General features: G+C 39.4%; 1 protein-coding gene across 1 annotated transcript in view; it reads left to right on the top strand.

Moving 5' to 3' along the window:
• Positions 1 to 427: 427 nt before the first annotated feature.
• LOC111861717 (carotenoid isomerooxygenase) overlaps positions 428 to 5,906 on the top strand; it is a 111,512-nt gene continuing 106,033 nt past the window's right edge. Inside the window, exons 1-2 of the mRNA XM_023846513.2 lie at positions 428 to 512; positions 3,548 to 3,640. The gene's annotated coding sequence lies outside the window, so the exon portion shown is untranslated. The remainder of the gene's footprint in view (positions 513 to 3,547; positions 3,641 to 5,906) is intronic.

Here is a 5,906-nt window from a genome sequence, read left to right on the forward strand (position 1 = left end):
AATATCCAGTTGTTGTCACAACGAGCATAAGAGTAGACTGTGCTGTGGGCTTCGTTAAATGTTTTTAGTTGCACCTAGATGAATAATCATGAACACAGAAGTTCACGACTTAAGAATGTGCTATTAATACATGACTGAAAATGATAAATATACCATCTTCTGTTGTGTAACGTTTCGTCTTCTACGCAATAATAGTCATTTCCAAAATATGCCTCATCCCAATTCGGGACCAAGAGGCACATAAGCCCTCAAGCCACGTCAAGGTAGCAGTCATGAGAAGAGGCTTATTCCCCTACCCCGTCTCTTGACTCGTATATGAAATATCACGCACCCCATACAGCTGCGACGTGACCTTGGCGACACGTGACCACGACATCTACCCCCACCCCACCTCTGAGGGTAGCATACTGACAGCACTTACAATTCGGCAATTGTAGTTCTAGTGCTTCAGCGGCTCGACTTAAGCTCCAAACAGTCCCCCAAGTAGCGCTACTGAGCAGACGGAAGAACTGGTAAAGTATTTGTACGCAACCCAATTCCAATTATAGTCACTCGAGATTGATGTTTTTGTTATATTTATTCTACCTTTCTAGGTGAATTTTGGGTTAGTAATTGAAAGAGCCCGCTATTGCACTTTTTCCCAGTTCTCAAGATTTTTTTATATGTAATCATTCTTTCTGTCATTCGACTCTACATGACCTTGCAGTTGTTATTGAACCTACGAATAATAAGTAAGTAAATAAATCAAACAAACTATTTCATTGACACTTATTTAGGAATACTCCGAAAGGTAAATAAGATCTAAAAGTTTGTGACGATGGTACATTAGCACAAATATTATGTTTTTGGACATTATCCATTGTATTGTCTTTATCAAAAATCCGTCCTGTTTATTTTACAAAACACGACGTTTCGGAGACTGAATTCTGTCTCCGTCTTCAGGTAAAACCTATTTAATTGGGCCTATCGCCGGAGATAGGGACTAGCTTTATCGATTGGACCAAACTGAGTAGGTTTTACCTGAAGACGGAGACAGAATCCAGTCTCCGAAACGATGTGTTATGAAAAATAAAGAGGACGGTTTTTAGATACAAACAAGACGATGGATAATGTCCAAAAATATATTTGTACACCGAAAGGTACTTGGAAAGCCTGTGGATAATTCCTCTCTTGGATTATGATCTACGAAGTATTTTTTAATCAGTAAGCTTCTTGAATTATCTCGTGTATCTGCTTGTTACTACATGAGATTTGCTTAGAGAGAGAGAGACTTATGTCCTGCTGTAAAAGTGAGTGCATAATGCAGATAATTTTATTGTCCTACCCCACAGGGGCTAACGCACTCGGTATAGTCCACGTTATGTTCTCTCCTTTCATAAATGTAGCGGTCTGTAAGCCTAGTTAAACTTGGCTATTCCCTCTCCTGTGTTTAGGCTAATATGACATGTCGGGGGTAAAGCGGCTGAGGCGTGAAGCTAACCACTCACCTCCATCTATTGCCGATGTCAAAAATAGTGAAGCTGTACCTCCATTCTTTCTTGTCTTCATGGCGTGGTACTTAATTAAGCACAGGGGCACCTTTACCTTTATCTACAGTTGATGTGTTTATCCCTTTTCTCTGTAGGCTTTCAGAACATGAAGCCTTCTTTGGCATATCTAGGATTATTCATTTTTTTCCCCATCTGTTATAGGAGCTAGTTGTACGTTTTACAAATCTGTCATTTATTTAAAAAAAGTCTTTGCTCCTTCAGCGTTTCATTCATTGTTAAATGTTTTTATTCAGTACACACTTCTGAGAAACTCAGATGGCCTGTAATTCACTGTACTTACCCAGGAAAGAGGCCGATTTGGGGCTCGATAGTTGAGGTATGAATTTCTCGTCACCAAAACGTTCAGATGGGATTGGCCTTGATTTCACTTATTTATCACGTTGTCCAAATTATAGTTTCATATAATAGGTCTCGAAGTGGAATAGTAAGATGTCTCATACTTTAATTCATGTGAGTTCATTTTTTGTGTGAACTAGGTAAATGTACAATTTCTATGTTCTGTATCAAATTTTTGCCATCATAGACCTAATATATATTGCAAATAATTTAAACATTTCAGCGTGTGTTATAGTGGTTTGATTCATATAACACATTTATTGAAATGGCAAGAAAGACGCATTCAACATCTAGACATAGACTGTAGTGTGAGTAATTGTAGTTTTAACTCCAAGTCTTCCATATCATAGTAAGAAATGTATCGATGAGTCACAGAGGAGCTTAGTAGAATACTCTACACATCAGCAGTGGAAAAAGGAAAAATCATCAATAGAGCGTTACGCAATTAGATTATATATTAATTTCAGCAGGGGGCACGCGGTAGCGTAGTTAGTTGAGGCACTATGCTACAAGCCGGAAGGTCGCGGGCTCGAGTCCCGATGAGGTCATTGGATTTTTCAGTTTCCAGCCGCACTATGGTCCTGGGGGTCGACTCAGCCTCAAACAGAAATGAGTACCAGGAATCTTCCTGAGGGGTAAAGGACGGCCGACGAGTAAGACTGACCTCACCTCCATTGTCTAGAAAATGTAGGAGCCTCGACGTCTCACAACCCTGTCGGCCTCCACGACCTCTTATAGGGATAGCTTTACCGTTTTTATTAATTTCAATAACTTGATATAACTAATTTCAATTTCTAACGGTAACAATCCCTATGCAGAGACATGTATAGTTTATAAGCAAAGTAATTCCCTATAGTATTTGAGAACAAGCTGATGATACCAATGCTGGCTGAAACACGTAAAGACGTATTTATATGCTTGTAACGAATATGCAATGATTTGTTTACATTAAACATGCAAAGTAGGACATTGATGTCGTTGAAGATGTACACATGTGTCAGTCATGGATTCTTATACTATTTTTGAAGCGCTTAAAGAGTACATTGAAAATGTTAGACTGTGAGGGGCTAAACTTAATAACTTTTTTCAAAAGAAGCACCTGACAAGAAATGACAGGAAACATGAATTGCTAAACACAGTTAGGTCCTGCAGATCCGTACTAAGAGAGACACTTATACGGGAAGACTAATTGTCTTTAACCTCGAAAATTAATCCAATTATTTAGTTCCTATTAAATGAAAAGCAATTTCAAAATATACATGGATTTTTTATATAAATCGTCCTTAATTGTATATAGAAATCCATTGTGACTTGTGTTTATTTATCCTCCACAAACATAACATGGAAGATGTCGGCTCGCCATAAACTTGTATCCACCGACTGACCCACTTTCATGAGGACAGGCTGCCCCTCGTCTATATTATAGAGCTCTGTACGAAATCTCAAAACAGAAGTAGTTAAACTCTGAAACTTTATCTATAATTGAATTTAAATGAATTGTTTCGCGTCAAATTGGATATTACTCCTTCAAATATTCGCTCATGTTTTCCCTGCTAATATATTCATAATCAATTGTTGTAGCAGTTAAATGTTACAGTATGCGTTCGGATGGTCAACTGATAAGAATTGTCAAATAAGCTATTTCTGTTGTCTGTTTTCAGCTATATTCCCAACCGAGATGAATGAAAATGTGACTTGGAACGGCTTCCCGTCTTGACACAGTGAACTCTCGAAAACTAACTATTCATCCAGCGGTAAGAAACTATTGTTTGAAACTATGATAAGGCATGTAAGTTTTGAGGTTTTCACGGCGATGACTATGAAGAAAGTCGTCTTCTGGGTTTAGGCGCCGTGTATTCTTCGTTTTGGCCGACGTTTCGGAGGAACGTATCGCCTCCATCTTCAGAGCAGTTGAATGGCTTGGAATGCAGAGAGCAGTAGCTGTAGCACTAAAGATCTCGTTCCGCGACCTGGATACGTAATTTTGCAATATTTAATTATGGAATAACCCATAAATATTAGGTAGGAGGTTGTTTTATCGGCTTGGAGTGAATGCCAGGATTAAAATGGGCCTCTTATCAGTTGGGAATATGGCGTGACTTTACGAGCGTGTTGTTCCTTGGAATTAATCCTTGAAAACTGTACGCTTTTACTAACCCATTGGTCGTCGGTTAGTGAAGATCTGAATGGCACCAAAATGAGGAGAGGAAATCTGTAGAAAATCGCTTCTTAAAAAAATCTTAGCATCTAATGTTCGTCTGATATTTCTCGCAGGACAATGCAATTGTGAAACGGGAAGTAGGCGATACAGCCTGGCATATCTTCATTATGAAGACACAGGCCTAGAGTATTTAATTATTTTTTTGCAGTTTATTTAACGAATGACTGGATGATAGTGAAAGACGAATTGGAAAGGATGGGGAAGGAAGCGGTCGTGGTCTACTTTAAGTTACTTCCCCGACTTCGTCTGGAGGGACTGAGGAAATGTATGAAACCATTCATTTAGAACAGCCGGTATGCAGGTCGCGATTCGAACCGGGCACCTCCCGAATAGAAGAAGGAAAGGTTCCCGGTTATGGCAACTTCCTTGCTGCCCTAGGTAAGGATAAAAGTATAACGTTAGTGTTCGACTTCACGCTCAAGCCGCTTTATTCCAGGGAAAAGAGCTCTCATTATCAGAAAGTGGATCTTGGATGAAATGTGCGAAGGTTGGAGTTGGGTTGAGGAGGAAATTAAGAGGAAATTGAACTCGGGTAATGCTTGCTACCATTCAGTCCAGAACCTTTTGTCTTCTCGTCTGCTGTCTAAAAACGTAAAAATTAGAATATACAGAACTATAATTTTGCCTGTGGTTCTGTATGCGTGTGAAACTTGGTCTCTGACATTAAGGGAGGAACATAGACTGAGGGTGTTTGAGAACAAAGTGTTGAGGCGAATATTTAGACCGAAGAGGGATGAAGTGACGGGAAGTTAGAGAAAACTGCATAATGAGGAGCTTCATAACTTGTACTCTTCTCCAAGTATAATTACAATGATCAAGTCAAGGAGGATGAGGTAGGCAGGACATGTAGCACGAATGGGGGAGACGAGGAATGTGTATAGGATATTGGTGGGAAAGCCAGAAGGAAAGAGACCACTGGGAAGACCAAGACGTAGGTGGGTGGCCAACATTAAAATGGATCTTAGAGAGATAGGATGGAATCTTATGGATTGGATTGATCTGGCTCAGGATAGGGACCAGTAGATGGCTCTTGTGAACACGGTAATGAACCTTCGGGTTCCATAAAATACTGGGAAATCTTGAGCTGCAGATTTGGCTGCTCAAGGAGGGCTCAGCTCCATAAGTAAGTAAGGTTGGAATTGAATTCAGCTGCCTTAGGATAGGACGGGTCGATCACCGTATTGACCTAAGAGTTCTGATAAAGATGTTAACCTCACAGACAATACTGCGTACCGTGGCGTAAGTCATTCTGATATTCGTGGGTAATAATACGCTGCTATTTAAGAAACACATATGTAGTTGTCCCTGTGCTTAAATAAGCACCACGCAGTGTGGATATGAGTGACCTGTTTGGAAGTTCCAAGTATTCTTAATGTGGCCACTAGAACGAAGTAAGTGTTGAACTCGGCTCACCCGCCGCGAAACTCGGGAAGGCTATTTCAGGAGCTCAGTTACTAGGCAAATATCGTAAATAAGCAGCACAGCTCTCTACAAATTGCCGTACTAGCTCGAATATAAAGCGAGTTCTTTTTTAAAGTTCTGCTTCTTAGAAACGGTAGCCATATTTTCTGTTCCTTATGAATATGTATGAAAATGATGATTATGAGGAGTCCCAATTGATAAGTCTAATGATATTTGTGACAGTACATAAAATTATATTTAAAGTATTAAATTCTAAATGATATTATTTCTTAATATAGTGTTATTTATTTTTACTTTACAGCCCTCAGAACTAAATGGCATATTGAATGTTCTCAAAAACACATTTCTTTTCTGATTTTCTCATTCGAAACGTAGGG

The sequence above is a fragment of the Cryptotermes secundus genome, unplaced genomic scaffold, assembly GCF_002891405.2.
Source record: "Cryptotermes secundus unplaced genomic scaffold, Csec_1.0 scaffold235, whole genome shotgun sequence".
NCBI classification, from domain to species: Eukaryota; Metazoa; Arthropoda; class Insecta; order Blattodea; family Kalotermitidae; genus Cryptotermes; species Cryptotermes secundus.